The sequence below is a fragment of the Schistocerca piceifrons genome, chromosome 2, assembly GCF_021461385.2.
Source record: "Schistocerca piceifrons isolate TAMUIC-IGC-003096 chromosome 2, iqSchPice1.1, whole genome shotgun sequence".
Taxonomy (NCBI): Eukaryota; Metazoa; Arthropoda; class Insecta; order Orthoptera; family Acrididae; genus Schistocerca; species Schistocerca piceifrons.
In genome coordinates this window covers 1,046,322,709-1,046,339,342 of record NC_060139.1, presented here as the reverse complement: position 1 = coordinate 1,046,339,342, position 16,634 = coordinate 1,046,322,709, and the positions used below count along the sequence as shown (strand labels likewise).

The 16,634-nt window shown below is 45.6% G+C and overlaps 1 protein-coding gene across 2 annotated transcripts in view; it reads right to left on the bottom strand.

Annotated features, from left to right (window-relative positions):
- Positions 1-16,634, bottom strand: part of LOC124774718 (trichohyalin) — a 402,178-nt gene that overhangs the window by 363,318 nt on the left and 22,226 nt on the right. The window lies entirely within an intron of this gene.

Sequence of the window (16,634 nt, the reverse complement as noted above, 5' to 3'; positions counted from 1 at the left end):
CGATCGTAGAGATGCTGGATGTAGTCCTGTGGAACGGCTTGCCATGCCATTTCCAACTGGCGCCTCAGTTGGACCAGCGTTCGTGCTGGACGTGCAGACCGCGTGAGACGACGCTTCATCCAGTCCCAAACATGCTCAATGGGGGACAGATCCGGAGATCTTGCTGGCCAGGGTAGTTGACTTACACCTTCTAGAGCACGTTGGGTGGCACGGGATACATGCGGATGTGCATTGTCCTGTTGGAACAGCAAGTTCCCTTGCCGGTCTAGGAATGGTAGAACGATGGGTTCGATGACGGTTTGGATGTACCGTGCACTATTCAGTGTCCCCTCGACGATCACCAGTGGTGTACGGCCAGTGTAGGAGATCGCTCCCCACACCATGATGCCGGGATTTGGCCCTGTGTGCCTCGGTCGTATGCAGTCCTGATTGTGGCGCTCACCTGCACGGCGCCAAACACGCATACGACCATCATTGGCACCAAGGCAGAAGCGACTCTCATCGCTGAAGACGACACGTCTCCATTCGTCCCTCCATTCACGCCTGTCGCGACACCACTGGAGGCGGGCTGCACGATGTTGGGGCGTGAGCGGAAGACGGCCTAACGGTGTGCGGGACCGTAGCCCAGCTTCATGGAGACGGTTGCGAATGGTCCTCGCCGATACCCCAGGAGCAACAGTGTCCCTAATTTGCTGGGAAGTGGCGGTGCGGTCCCCTACGGCACTGCGTAGGATCCTACGGTCTTGGCGTGCATCCGTGCGTCGCTGCGGTCCGGTCCCAGGTCGACGGGCACGTGCACCTTCCGCCGACCACTGGCGACAACATCGATGTACTGTGGAGACCTCACGCCCCACGTGTGGAGCAATTCGGCGGTACGTCCACCCGGCCTCCCGCATGCCCACTATACGCCCTCGCTCAAAGTCCGTCAACTGCACATACGGTTCACGTCCACGCTGTCGCGGCATGCTACCAGTGTTAAAGACTGCGATGGAGCTCCGTATGCCACGGCAAACTGGCTGACACTGACGGCGGCGGTGCACAAATGCTGCGCAGCTAGCGCCATTCGACGGCCAACACCGCGCTTCCTGGTGTGTCCGCTGTGCCGTGCGTGTGATCATTGCTTGTACAGCCCTCTCGCAGTGTCCGGAGCAAGTATGGTGGGTCTGACACACCGGTGTCAATGTGTTCTTTTTTCCATTTCCAGGAGTGTATGTTAAAAGCATCTTTGAATGAAGGACTGTCCAGTTTAAAAAGAGCAGTTAGGTAATCCGTGGAGAGTTTGCCAAGGACGACCAACATAATCACCATTAAACTTTATGTGGGAAGTAGAGTATGAGAAAAGTATACTAGGAATCTCAAAAATATGGAGTTTAGCTTTGCCTAGCAAATAACTAGAGGGCAATCGAGTTTCCATTCAGAGTTGATTTAGGGACTGGTGAAGGCATACAATTCATAAATGAGCAAAATTTTTATGGTTTTACCTGAGTTTTTCTTGGTCTATATAATTTTATGAAGTCAAATAATATAAATATACTCCAATCGTCGTAAAATAAAAACGTGAAGATGTATTACATGGCTTGCTGTTGGGAACAGGTCATATAATTCGATACCGCCAATAAATATTAAAAAATAATTTTGAGAGTAAATTCAACTTACACGTGAGTTTTCTGAGTGATCATCAAAGTATGACGCTAAAGTCTGTTATCAAATAACGAAGATGATGAGACATTATTCCTGAACTTGGCTCACAGATAGCCTAGTCTGTCGACTATAAGATAGCAGATAAGAAAAATGTTTGATTTTTGTCCATTCCTGAGATAGATCTTCATCCAGACAGGTTCATATTTTGTTCTGAGAGATTAACTGCGTCCCACTGAGGCGGTCGTATATATGAAATATATGAAGAATACACTGAATATGTATAAATCAAGTGTGAAATGCTTTTTGATGATACAAGAACTCCCATGAATCTGTGCTGCGATCTGGAAACGTCGTGAAAGCATGTGTCCACAGCGAAATTCCTTTCAATTTTTTTTTTTTTTTAGAATAACGAAAACACTGACAGTATCAACTTTCTTTAAAAGAGTGTAACATTTAGTGAAGCAATCCTATAAATAAAATAGTATTACGGTACTTAGTTAACAACCTGATCTGGACAACGTTGCTAAAGCATGGTATCACTATGCCCCTGGAACCGGAACTCGACCGTTTAAATTATGGTGGTAAGGAACAGAACGGACACTTAAGGTTCAACTTTCTGTCCACGACGAGACTATTAAAGACGGTACTGTGGTGGTAGAAAAAGTTTTGACACCGGTGCTTTGTTGACAAGGGGAGGAAAGGTGGTGACGTAAAGTTCCTGGTCACTAAACTGTACTCGATTCTTATGGACCAAATTCAGAATCATTCTACAGTTGCTAATGGAGAGGAAACTTCTGAGAATGTTGATGGCGATCCATCCGATGACGGTCCTCCTGGTGCTGTAGGAGAGTAGTTGGCTACCTGCCTACATTATGTTTCACCCTCTCTCTTTCGTTCAGTAGTCACAGGTGACAATAAATATACTGTACAAGCGCTTCTCACTGTCATCCAGTCGATACAGACAGGTAGACACTACACGCTTCTTGGGGTGTCAGAGGAAGCTAGCTCCTCTAAGATGTAACCCAGGAGAGTAATGTGGGATTTTCCCTCAACCAACTGTCTATAAGCCAGGCCACAGCAGGGGAAAAATAATGAAAAATTAAATAATGCTAATTTGCTCGAAATTAGAGGGAGCTGCATGAAAGTATAACGCGCGGAAGTATATGTGATACAGAGATTTATTTTGTGGAAGGAGTGGTATAAGTAGATACCTTGATTTCCACCACAATAGATTACTGAACATTGTTGAGTGTATAGTATATTAGTGATAAGGTTCACTACTAAGGCTTCCATTTTACTTAATTACCCTCGTTCGATTTTGTATGCTTTCAAATCGACGTTTGGAAGTTACACTTTCAGTTTTGTACCTTACAAAAAAATGGTTTAAATGGCTCTGAGCACTATGGGACTCAACTGCGGAGGTCATTAGTCCCCTAGAACTTAGAACTACTTAAACCTAACTAACCTAAGGACATCACAAACATCCATGCCCGAGGCAGGATTCGAACTTACGACCGTAGCGGTCTTGCGGTTCCAGACTGCAGCGCCTTTAACTGCACGGCCACTTCGGCCGGCTTGTACCTTACAAAGCAAATAAGAGCTCAGATGTTTGATCTCGTTACTCACAACTTTTAGTAACATATTACCCACACGCGGACGTGCCATTGCTCAACTTGTGAGACATGGCCGATTGTTCGACGGCGAGAACTACACAAATCCGAAAGTACAAACCGCAAGTAGCCAAAAACGTGAAAGCCAAATATCGTCAACAGTGTACAAACAAGGCCACAATAGCGAACCGAGGGGGAAACGCAGAGCAAGCGAGTAAACTGTGTGCGAAAATAACGTCGGCGATCGGAAACATCAACACAACTGAATGCGGAAAGCGTGCACCCTTTCCTCCTAGCTTTCGTCAGACGGACTTGCCAACTTTTGCGAAGTCCACGGCGCCCGCGGTGGCGAGAATACTAAACAACTACTTCTTTTTTTCTTTTCGATGCGATTACATTCATTTTAGAATGCACAGTATACACAGCGCGCAGGTCTGATATAAGTGAGGCTTCAATGCAACAGACATCATTCTGTTGCAAACAGGACACAGCAAATTACAATACATCTGCATCTGCATGGATACGCTGCAAATCACACTTAATTGCCTGGCAGAGGGTTCACTGAACCACGTTCACAATAATTCTCTATTACTCCAGTCTCGAACAGTGCGCGGAAAAAACGAACACCTATATCTTTCCGTGGCGAGCTGTGATTTCCCATACTTTATTATGATAATCGTTTCCTCCTATGTAGGTCGGCGTCAACGGAATATTTTCGCATTCGGAGGAGAAAGTTAGTGATTGAAATTTCGTGAGAAGATTCAATGTTTGAGTGGTGTCCACCGCAAATCCTGTATCACGTCAGTGATACTCTGTCCCCAATTTCGCGATAATACAAAACGTGTTGCCCTTCTTTGAACTTTCTCGATGTACTCCGTTAATCCTATCTGGTAAGGATCCCAGACAGCCCAGCAGTAATCCAGAAGAGAGCGGACAAGCGTAGTGTAGGCAGTCTCCTTTTTGCTTTAACAATGTGTTGTTTATCCATAGATAACATTCACAATCAACTATACAGCAGTCAAGAATATATAAGATTAAACATGTTTTTAAACTTGATATCTTATAGGGCAAACAGCGAGAAATGTTGGAATGAGAAACAACTATGCAAGGAATATCTGCTCGTACTGCAGCTAAAAAATCTAGGCAAGTCAATCTCTGCTTGTTAGTAGCTGAGATTGGACATAGCGTCGGATATTGTAATGAACATGAAAAAACAACATAATACCAAAAATTGTAGATTTTTTCCTCTAAGGAATAGGAATCGACACACATAACAGAATTTCGGAAAAATGGTACACTTAATAAAGAACTAGATCTAGCTATAAAAATTTGATCCTTAACTTTCAAGACTCTTACATCAATACCTACATACCACAAATACCAAAGTAACCACAATAATTCCTGAGTGATATGTTATCCCTCAGTTCAGTCCTCACGTTTTCGTAATACCTTACAGCGACTTAAAATAATGCCCGACTTCATTTATGCACATTTCACCCACGTCTACATCTACACTCTGCAAATCAGCGTATGGTGCGTGGCGGAGGACTCCTCTAGGGCCACTATATGTTCCCTTATTTGCCGATCATCACGAAAGGCGCATTGGAAAGAATGATTGTCGATAAAACTCATTATGAGCTCTGATTTCTCCGATTTCTTGTAGAGTGGGATCAACTAGATCTTTAATATAAACTGTAAAGGCCCTATGCAGTGCCTTGCGATATTTTACATCAGTAAATTTTGCTACGTCGAGTTCTGTCTGCAGAAAAGTCCTGAATCCATTCACAAATATTGTCCGACGCTCAGTAAACTCGTAATTTGTACACTAAACTACAGCGCAGAGATGTATGTAATGTCTTTCTAGAAGTCAAGGAACAATGCATCCTGGACACTTCTGTCTACGAATCCCTGCATTTCATGGCCGAACTTCGCAAGATTTTCGGTCTCATGTAATGTCATAATGCGTGACCACGGAACACGATCGATAATACTACAAGACACTGACGTCAACAGCATAAGCCACGCGGGCCTGTCCGAAGACCCTTCTTGAAAACGGGAACGATCTCCGCTTATTTTCTAATCGCTTTCACCCTTCATTGTTACAGTGACCTACGATCGCTGTTGATTGAAGGTTAGTTAGTTTATTGTACGCCCCCGGTAGCTGAGTGGTCAGCGCGACAGACTGTCAATCCTAAGGGCCCGGGTTCGATTCCCGGTTGGGCTGGGGATTTTCTCCGCTCAGGGACTGGGTGTTGTGTTGTCCTAATCATCATCATTTCATCCCCATCGACGCGCAAGTCGCCGAAGTGGCGTCAAATCGAAGGACTTGCACCAGGCGAGCGGTCTACCCAACGGGTAGTTAGTTTATTTGGGGGAGGGGACCATACAGCAAGGTCATCGGTCCTGTCGGATTACGGAAGAATGGGAGTGGAAGTCGGCTGCGCTTTATCAAAGAAACCATCCCGGCATTTGCCGGAAGCGATTTGGGGAAATCACGGAGAACCTAAATCAGCATGGCCGGACGCGGGTTTGAACCGTCGTCCTCTCGAATGCACGTCCGTTGTGCTAACCACTGCACCATCTCGCTCGATCGATTGATAAAAGGGGAACAAGTTCTTTCGCATAATCTCTGCAGTACTTTACAGGTATCTTACCTGGTCCATTTTCCTTTCCACTGTTGAACATTTTAGTCACTACTTGTTACGCGCCTGCAAGTTAACGCTGTAATTTTTAGATCTGATGAGTTTAATAGAGCAGCATGTGAGCAAGACATTATCTTTTATAACGTACTCCATACATAATACAATTTAAAGTCACCTGCGATGTTTTTCTGCCTGTAGGTTATCGCCAGTCTGAAGGAACTGCTGTACGGATTTTGTTGTGGTTTTCACTAATAGATACACTGATCCACGAGGAAGGTTTGTGTACACTGTCTATCCAAAGGGTTCCGAGGCCTGTTTTGTTCCTGGCGTACAAGCGATGTCAGCACAGTAACTACGGCGGCAGCTTGAGCAAACTACTGTAAACAACAGATGCGCATCCGACCAGTCACTTGTGGGCAGCAAGTGTTAAATAGTGAACGTTTGGCCGTACTGTGTCAATGCTAATATGTCGCAAATCGCAAGAGAAACATCTCTAAATCAAGTGTTCAAGGCAGAATGTTTAGAAGAAGAGAGAAGTGTGTGCATTGTTTGTCCCACATATCTTGCCCTCTGAACAAAAACAACGAGGCGTGGACGCCTGCCTTGATTTCATTCTAATGGAAAACGTGGACAATTCTTCTCGAGAAAAAAACAACAAGGGAGACGTAATTTGGTGGTATCAGTACAAACCTGCCACATAACTGCAAAACGCATAGTGTATTGTAACATGGCATTTCGTTAGGAAATGCCGTGATACACTCTTAGGCTCTTCGAGAAATGGAAGATTTTAACATGAATATACAGCGTAAAACTATTATTTTAAGGTAAAGAGCTGGAGTGGAGCAAAACACGATAGCTAGGCTTCTGTTTATGTGGAGGAGTTGCACCTCCCGTACGCATGAGTGGTGAACGGGCGTCATCATTTTTTTCTATGGTAGAAGGGTTTTTCCCTGCAGCCGTTGCCCGCTAAGGAATAACCAAAGAGCCTGTATTAGCAATGAACATTATGTAAAATTTGATGTATTCGACGTACTCTATTGTATAGAGGGAGACACACAGAGGGAGGAACTTGGAGCTCGTTGTAAAGTACATTGCATTAATTGTTAATTTCACAAGGTGCGGCTGACATGATGGAACTCTGGTTATGTATGCTTTACGTTTTTTGTGGAGAGAAATGAACTCTTCTTCCAGCTAATTCAAGAAATCTTCGAGGAAGAGGATCCGATATCGATGAAGAAAATTATTAACTGGAACTGAATATCGGGAACAGCTCTACAAATAAATCTAGAGGCGACCGTAGTATCCATAAGATTTTAGCAAACAAATCGAATCCAAAACAGTCGTGTGATATTCCGAGATGACATACGTATCTGGTAGGTTCGATGTCTCCCTGTAGCACTTGGTACACTTAGAGATATGCACGTGAAGGGTCAACACTTCGACGCTATAAGCAACATTCAAACCGGAGTGAAACACGAGCTGAACGAAACACGGCTGTATGTTGTACTCAAGTGGGTGGACACTGTGTAGGACACTTGAAGCATGTTCGACTGCACCTGTTCCCTGATTCGTTTGTTTGTTTTCTCGTCTCTTCTTGCAATACCCAACACGGACCTCTCCAGTGCTCGATCAAATTCTTCTCGCAGTGCCATAGGTCCCATTTATTTACTTCCTCTTCTGTGAATGAAACGAAAATGAAATGGGGTTGCGTGGGACATGAAGAAAGAAGAACAGGGTGGATCATGAACGCTCTTTGTTGGATCCATGAAAGAGTAAAAGACCGAGACTACGACATACACAAAATTCAAATGGCTCCAAGCACTATGGGACTTTACATCTGAAGTCATCAGTTCCATAGAACTACTTAAACCTAACTAACCTAAGGACATCACACACATCCATGCCCGAGGCAGGATCCGAACCTGCGACAGTAGCAGCAGCGCGGTTCCGGACTGAAGCGCCTAGAACCGCTCGGTCACAGTGGCCTACACGACATACACAGAATGTGAATAGATGGTTTTAGAGAAATTGCATGAGCAAGATGGATGCGTACGAGGGCTAGTATAATGTTTCTATTGCCATTTCGAAAAAAAATAAAGCAGATGCCATGAAATTTGGTGTTAGTTCCTCTCAACACACTGACCTTTCAGTGCGACACATTTTTTATAACGACGGATGACTTGGCCGAGACCTTCGTTGTAGAAGTCTGCATTTTGACTGTTCAGGAAATGTTCCACCTACACTATCCCTTCGTCGTCTTTCTGGAAATGCCTGTGTGGTGTCACCGCCAGACACCACACTTGCTAGGTGGTACCCTTTAAATCGGCCGCGGTCCGTTAGTATACGTCGGACCCGCGTGTCGCCACTATCAGTGATTGCAGACCGAGCGCCGCCACACGGCAGGTCTAGAGAGACTTCCTAGCACTCGCCCCAGTTGTACAACCGACTTTACTAGCGATGGATCACTGACAAAATACGCTCTCATTCGCCGAGACGATAGTTTAGCATAGCCTTCAGCTACGTCATTTGCTACGACCTAGCAAGGCGCCATTATCAGTTACTATTGATATTGATTCATGTACCGTCAAGACCGACGTTCTTCATTAACGGATTAAAGTTAAGTGTTCCACCAGCTACGTCCGTTTTTCTAAATTCTAATTTCCTTGTCCTGTACCAGACCTCACGCCAGCCTGCGTGAGCTAAAACGCGTGCCTTTCGGCCTCCTTCTAGTAACACGGTGTTGGCTCTCCTGCCAACCAAAACAGCCTATCTAGCAGCAGTATCCTAATTGAGGAAAGTGGAAGAAACCATTGGGTGCCATGTCAGTAAAATACGAGAGTGAACCAAAATTTGAAAGCTCAAAGACGCAGTACGTGTGATTTTGTGCTGTGTAGCATGAGTTGGAGAGTTGTCCTGGAAACAAGACGCCCCATTGTGCTGCTTCCCCCGCCTGTTCCTGTTGACAGTGTCCCAGAACCTCGACACGAGATTTCGGTAGTGTCCGGCTGAGATGATTGCCCCTTACGAGCATACACTGAGGTGACAAAAGTCATGAGACAGAGATATGCGTTTATGCAGATGGCGGTACTATCGCGTACACAATGTATAAAATGGCACTGCTTCGACAGAGCTGTCATTTGTACTTGGGTGATTCATGTGAAAAGGTTTCCGACGGGATTATATCGCAGGACGGGTACTAACAGACTTCGAACGCGGAATGGTAATTGGAGCTAGACGAATGGAGCATTCCATTTCGGAAATCGTTAGAGAATTCAATATCCCGAGATCTACACTGGCAAGGGCGCCGAGAATACCAAATTTCAGGCTTCATCTCTCATCACGGATAATGTTGAGGCCTGCGGCCTTCTCTTACCGACCGACAGCAGCGCCGTTTCCGCAGAGTTGTCAGTGCTAACAGACAAGCAGCACTGCGTGAAATAACCGCAGAAATCAATGCGGGACGTACGACGAACGCATCCGTTAGGAAAGTGACACGAAAACTGGCGTCAGTGTCTATGACAGTAGACGATCAACGAAGTGCATTTGCTAACAGCATGTCGTCGCTTGGAGTACCCCTCTTGGGCTCGTGATCGGTTACCCTAGTCTGCTGGAAAACTTGGCCTGATCAAATGACACCTGACTGCAGTTGGTAACAGCTGACGGTAGGCTTCGAGGTGCAGACCCCACGAAGTCATGGACCCATTTATCAACAAGGTACTATGCAGGCTGGTAGTGGCTCCATAAGGGTATTGGCGGTATTTACATGTAATATACTGGGTTCTCTGGTCCATCTAAACCGATCATTGACTGTAAATTGTCTTCTTAAAGACCGTTTGCAGCCATTCCAAAACAACGATGTCATGTCGCCAGGGCACAATTGCTTTGAAAACATTCTGGATAACTCGAGCGAATGGTTTGGTCATCGAAATTGCCAGACATGAATGCCATCAAACATTTATGAGGCACAATCGAGCGGTCAGTTCGTGCAAAAAATCCTGCACCGTCAACACTTTTCGCAATTATGGATGGCTATAGAGGCAGCATGGCTAAATATTTCTGCAGTGGACTTCCAATGTCTTGTTGAGCCCACGCCACATCAAGTTCTGCACTACGCCAGACAAAAGGAGGTCCGACACTATATTAGGAGGTATCCCACGATTTTTGTCACATCAGTGTAATCTGGTAGCATCACAGCAAGGCAGGCCCAAAGAACATCGTCACCCTGCCGATGATGGTCGGGGCTTGACCTATATCGGCGGTGGTGAAGCCATGTGTGTCAACTGCGTGATCTGCTCCTTTGTCTCGGGGTCATGGTGATACACCCAGCCCTCGCCCAATGCGCTTAAACATGTAAAGAAGTAATCTGGGTTGGCCTGACGCAGCTGCAACATTTTCAGTGTCATCTCGCCTCGGTTGGGTTTTTAAATGGGCCTGAGCAGTTGCGAATCCAGTGGGTGATGACAGTTGTCACGTGTCACGGTGATGAAAAGGGGCCATGATTGATCTTGACTTTTTACACTATTGCCTCAGACTATAATATGGTCTTCGAGCACAAGGACCTTCACTTCTCTTGCGATTCTCGGTTCTTTACAGAGAAATAAAAAGCTAAAGCTCTCTCTACTGATCCTTTTGGGTCATTCAGTGTCAATTGGCCGATGCATCATCCTCTGCCAATGGCGTCATTTGCATATGCTGTGGAAGGGCATGAAGTCGGCTCAGCGCTCTCCTGGTCCTTGTCAGCTTCCCAGACCGACGACCTGCGAATTCCCATTTACACAGCTGTTCAATTGGAATCAAGGGTATGAGTGCGCTCTGTAACAGTCTACCCACCAACGAGTATCGTGACTTCTACATAGCTGCCAGACAAGCTAACCACTGAGCTGTGGAAGCAGACTTCACAAACAAACGGTCAGGCAGTTCGTTCCTCGTTTGACCGCACTGGAAACGCTGTACAACCTAACTTCCGTGTCCTATCATCATATGACATGCTGTCATACAGCTCCATCAACTCAGCTTGGATTGTTCCAGTATTCTTCCCCTTCAAGAAGGAATTACTGCACAACACTCAATTTATGAAAGGGCTGCGCCATTTTGTTTGCACGCCTAGTGAAATTCTGCCGTAATGTGGTGCGGGAATTTCAGTGTGTACTAAGGACTGCAGACATGTAGGACCTACCTGCAAAAAATTGCGTAACTTCATCATATTGAGGTGAAAATTAAAACTTTATTCTACCCCGTGAGTAGCTGAAGGCCGCAATGAATGGACAAGTCTAGATGGGAGAGGGCTGGGGGCACACGGGGGGGGGGGGGGGGGACTATCCTGCCACCAATGGCTGATGATAATCTTCAGCATTAGTGAAAATATAGTGTTATGAAACCACCAATAGTCAGTGCTTCAGCCAGTGACTCATAAGGGAAACTTCCCATAGCATCACGCTCAGAGGTGCAGGTAAAATGCTCCAGTGGATAGCCCGTCAAAAACTGAACACAGGTCAAACTTGAAAACAGGAAGATGATGTACTGAACTGTGAAAAAGAAGCAAAATAGAAACAGTGAACGGTCCAAGTTCAAGGTCTTTAACAGCGAGCGAATTGCCAAAATCACGGTATCGTGGCTGTGTGGTCACGGTGGTGGAATGCAAAACAGGAGATTCATGTTCAAATCTCCCTAGTGCCTCATTATGAACTTCCCGTCCGATCATTGACGTGTCTGTTCTCGTTCTATAGTCTTGGCAACTGTCATGCTATACATTGGTTACAGAATATTAGTCACGTGGTAAGAATTTATTAGCGTCGCAGGTATATGTTACGGATGAGTAGTGAGAGCAGGCGAGATGCCGCATAGACCTCTGAGAGAAATGAAAACAACGAATAAACGAGTGTGAACTATGTTACAGCAAAGGGATTCAAGAGCCAAAACTATCAAAACGGAACACAAGACTCATGTTGTACTTTTGTAGAGCAAATAGGAGATGCATACGTCCTTACACCTAGCTATTGTAAACGGACGTTACACCACGACACAGATACGAATTTACTTACAGCGAACAGACCCGTGATTGACCAGTCGGACAGTTCATAATTTTGTGAATAAGTATATCGACGGACGTGGGATATTTGACGGCGGGTGTTCCCCTTCATAGTCCAACAACGCGACCACGTAACTACGACGACGTAGCTACGCGGATGCGCTCCATATTGCACATCTTGCGTTTAGACTGTTAAATGTTTCGATTTTACTTCTTTTTTGATAGTTCAATACACTTTCTTCTTGTTTTAATACTTACATGGTGTTGAGTTTTTTCACGGGATATCCGCTGGGCCATGTTACTACTAAATCTGATGGGGTGCGATGTAGAGTTTCCCTTGTCAGAGAGCGAGGCTGTTAACCACAAGCATTGTGCCAAGGCGAGTTTGCCATTTATCCGCATGAATCTCACCCGGGAACAAGTATACAAAACGACCTATCTTATTGACAAGACACTCTACCGCAATTTTACCGAAAACAATTGCAAATAATTTTCTCGTTTATTTATTGTTTTACACATTCGTGAAGTAATCTACGGGCACGGGTTAGAAAAATGAAAAAAAAGTAAACTAAAAACAACATACGCGTTGTGGCGTCGATAGCTACGATGCCACGGCGTAGGTGCAAGTGCTTAGATTGGCACTACGACAGAGACACCGACGACAGCGCCCTCTAGCCGGCGCTGTGTAGCTTCACGAGCGCAGCTCCAGATTCAGCCCATTTGAACCCGAGTAGACGATCAAGCAACATTGTTCCTATTTCATAGTGGGCGAGCCACTACAGATTTTGCCTTTGTAACTTCTAGCCGCTGTTAGATTTTATTGATGAACGGCTTCGCACCTACGTGCTCATTTGCACGCAAAGTTAAGTAGTAATATCAGTTGTATATGTTCGTGCCCCAGTAAAAGAGTTATAACCTATATGCAGTACCGAAGCGTTTCACCTTTTCCTGCTCCTACTCACTTCCTACATTCGGCCTACCCTTCAGTTTACAGGAACAGACCCACGCGCCGCTTATCCAGGCGGGATACAAAACGGGTTTCGAACACGGGGCACAGAAGTGTTAAGCTGCGACGCTAGTGGATTTGCCACCGACCCGGTTGAAATTGTTGCGCGCTAAGAAGGCGCGCCAATACCTCAGAAACACTGACCGTCGTTTTCTCAGCAACGGTCGAGTATCTACGGATAAGCCGCGACACGTGTTCGTTTATTTTGACCCTCATTTTCCACCGAGCGACGTTGCTGGGAAATTGTGTTATGGCGCTTGCCGTGTTCTCGCCGCCTGCACCACTGTGCACTTTTCAACAGTACTCAGTGCAGTAGTGGTCAGACGGTAGTGACGGCAGTTCGCTCGTGCAACCGGGCATCGGTGGCAGGCACTTCCGCAGCCCGGGCCGGCCAGCGGCGCGGCCGTCGCGACGTCAGAGGCCGCTGGCGATAAATATAGACGCGAGCGGCAGCCGCGCTCAGCCGCGGCCTGCCAGCCCTAGCTAGCTGCCCGGCTCGCCGACAGCCCGTGGCCGCGGCGCTGGCTGCCACTGGCGCCCTACCACTGGGCCCTCGCCGACGCTGCACGTTATTACTTATTTGGGTCGCCAACTTTCCGACAGATTTGATGCTGTCCGCCACGAGTTCCTCCCCTGTGCCAACCCCTTCATCTCATCGCAGAGCAGCATTCACACCCAGGGTCTTCAATCATTTTATTTGGATACATTTCAATCTCTGTCTTACCCTATAGCCGGCCGGAGTGGCCGAGCGGTTCTAGGCGCTACAATCTGGAACCACGCGGCTGCTACGGTCGCAAGTTCGAATCCTCCCTCAGGCATGGATGTGTGTGATGTCCTTAGGTTAGTTAGGTTTAAGTAGTTCTAAGTTCTAGGGGACATGACCTCAGAAGTTAAGTCCCATAGTGCTCAGAGCCATTTGAACCATCTGAATCTTACCCTATAGTTCTTACCCTATAGTTATTACCCTCTACAGCTCACTCTAATACAGTGGTTCCCAACCTGTGCGTAATTACCCTGTGAGGGGTAAAATGAAATTTTCTAAGGGGTAGAAAAAGGTTTCAATAGTGTTTGGGTTGCAAAAGATTATACAGCCAACCTGTTGCACGTAACTGTTAGGTACACTAATCTAGGTTTCGACACCTACTAAAGGTGTTTCCATCAGAATGACATTCTGACAAATCGTAAAATTACGTTGCTAAAAAGTAGTGGTCAGAATTTAGAGCAGCTATGCTCTGATGAACGTCTTCATTTCATCGCACAGCAGCATTCACACCCAGGGTCTTCAATTATTTTATTTGGATACATTCCAATCTCTGTCTTACCCTACAGTTTTTACCCTCTACAGCTCACTCAAGTACAGTGGTTCCCAACCTGGGAGTAATTACCCCGTGAGGGGTAAAATGAAATTTTCTAAGGGGTAGAAAAAGGGTTCATTAGTGTTTGGGTTTCAAAAGATTATACAGTCAGCCGGTTGCACGTAACTGTTAGGCACACTAATCTAGGTTTCGACACCTACTAAGGGTCTCTTCATCAGAGTGTCCGTCCCCGGTAGCTGAATGGTGCCGGCACAGTAACTCAGCGTGTTCGGTCAGAGGGTTAGCTGCCCTCTGTAATAAAAAAAACTGAGTTAATCGATCAACAACGAACTTAAACGGATGTCTCACGACGTCCGCCCTGAGCAGATGAAGCGGAAAAAAAAGGGCCAGCGCGACAGACTGTCAATCCTAAGGGCCCGGACCGAGCGAGGTGGCGCAGTGGTTAGCACACTGGACTCGCATTCGGGAGGACGACGGTTCAATCCCGTCTCCGGCCATCCAGATTTAGGTTTTCCGTGATTTCCCTAAATCGTTTCAGGCAAATGCCGGGATGGTTCCTTTGAAAGGGCACGGCCGATTTCCTTCCCGATCCTTCCCTAACCCGAGCTTGCGCTCCGTCTCTAATGACCTCGTTGTCGACGGGACGTTAAACACTAACCACCACCACCACATAAGGGCCCGGGTTCGATTCCCAGCTGCGTCGGAGATTTTCTCCGCTCAGGGACTGGGTGTTGTGTTGTCCTCATCATAATCATTTCATCCCCATCAACGCGCAAGTCGCCGAACTTGCACCAGGCGAGCGGCCTACCCGACGGGAGGCCCTCGTCATACGACTTTTTTGTCATCAGAGTGAAATTCTAATAAATCGTAAAATTAAATTGCTAAAAGGCAGTGGCCATAATTTAGAGCAGCTATGCTCTGATGAAGACAGCTTTAGCAGGTGTCGAAACCCAGGTCAGTATAGCTAACAGTTATTTGCAACTTGTTGCCTGTATAATCCTGCATTGAAACTAGTATACGGTTGCTGAGTAACAGCCATGTTTAAAACTGTATTCTCAAAACATTACCACTACCGTGGAACTGTAATACTGATTTCATAAGTTACAAAAACTTACATTTTTTATTTTAAATAAGATGAAGATGAAATGGGAGATATCATACTGCGTGAGAGTTTGACAGAGCACTGAAAGGCCTAAGACGAAACAAGGCCCCTGGAGTAGACAACATTCCATTGGAACTACTGACAGCCTTGGGAGAGCCAGTCCTGACAAAACTCTACCATCTGGTGAGCAAGAGTATTAGACAGGCGAAATACCCTCAGACTTCAAAAAGAATATAATAATTCCAATCCCAAAGAAAGCAGGTTTTGACAGATGTGAAAATTACCGAACTATCAGTTTAATAACTTACGGCTGCAAAATACTAACGCGAATTCTTCACAGACGAATGGAAAAACTGGTGGAAGCCGACCTCGGGGAAGATTAGTTTGGATTCCGTAGAAATGCTGGAACACGTGAGGCAATACTGACCTTACGACTTATCTTAGAAGGTAGATTAAGGAAAGGTAAACCAACTTTTCTAGCATTTTTAGACTTAGAGAAAGCTTCTGACAATGTTGACTGTAATACTTTCTTTCAAATTCTGAAGGTGGCAGGGGTAAAATACAGGGAGCGAAAGGCTATTTACAATTTGTACAGAAACCAGAAGGCAGTTATAAGAGTCGAGGGACGTGAAAGGGAAGCAGTGGTTGGGACGGGAGTGAGAGAGGGTTGTAGCGTCTCCCCGATGTTATTCAATCTGTATATTGAGCAAGCAGTAAAGGAAACAAAAGAAAAATTCGGAGTAAGTACCAAAATCCACGGAGAAAAAATAAAAACTTTGAGGTTCGCGGATTACATTGTAATTCTGTCAGAGACAGCAAAGAATCTGGAATAGCAGTTGAACGGAATGGACAGTGTCTTGAAAGGAGGATATAAGATGAACATCAACAAAAGCAAAACGAGGATAATGAATGTAGTCGAATTAAGTCGGGCGGTGCTGAGGGAATTAGATTACGAAATGAGACACTTAAAGTAGTAAAGGAGTTTTGCTATTTGGGGAGTAAAATAACTGATGACGGTCGATGTAGAGAGGATATAAAATGTAGGCTGGCAATGGCAAGGAAAGCGTTTCTGAAGAAGAGAAATTTGTTAACATCGAGTATAGATTTAAGTGTCAGGAAGTCGTTTCTGAAAGTATTTGTATGGAGGTAGCCATGTATGGAAGTGAAACATGGACGATTAATAGTTTAGACAACAAGAGAATAGAATCTTTCGAAATGTGGTGCTACAGAAGAATGCTGAAGATTACATGGGTATATCACGTAACTAATGAGGAGGTATTGACTAGAAT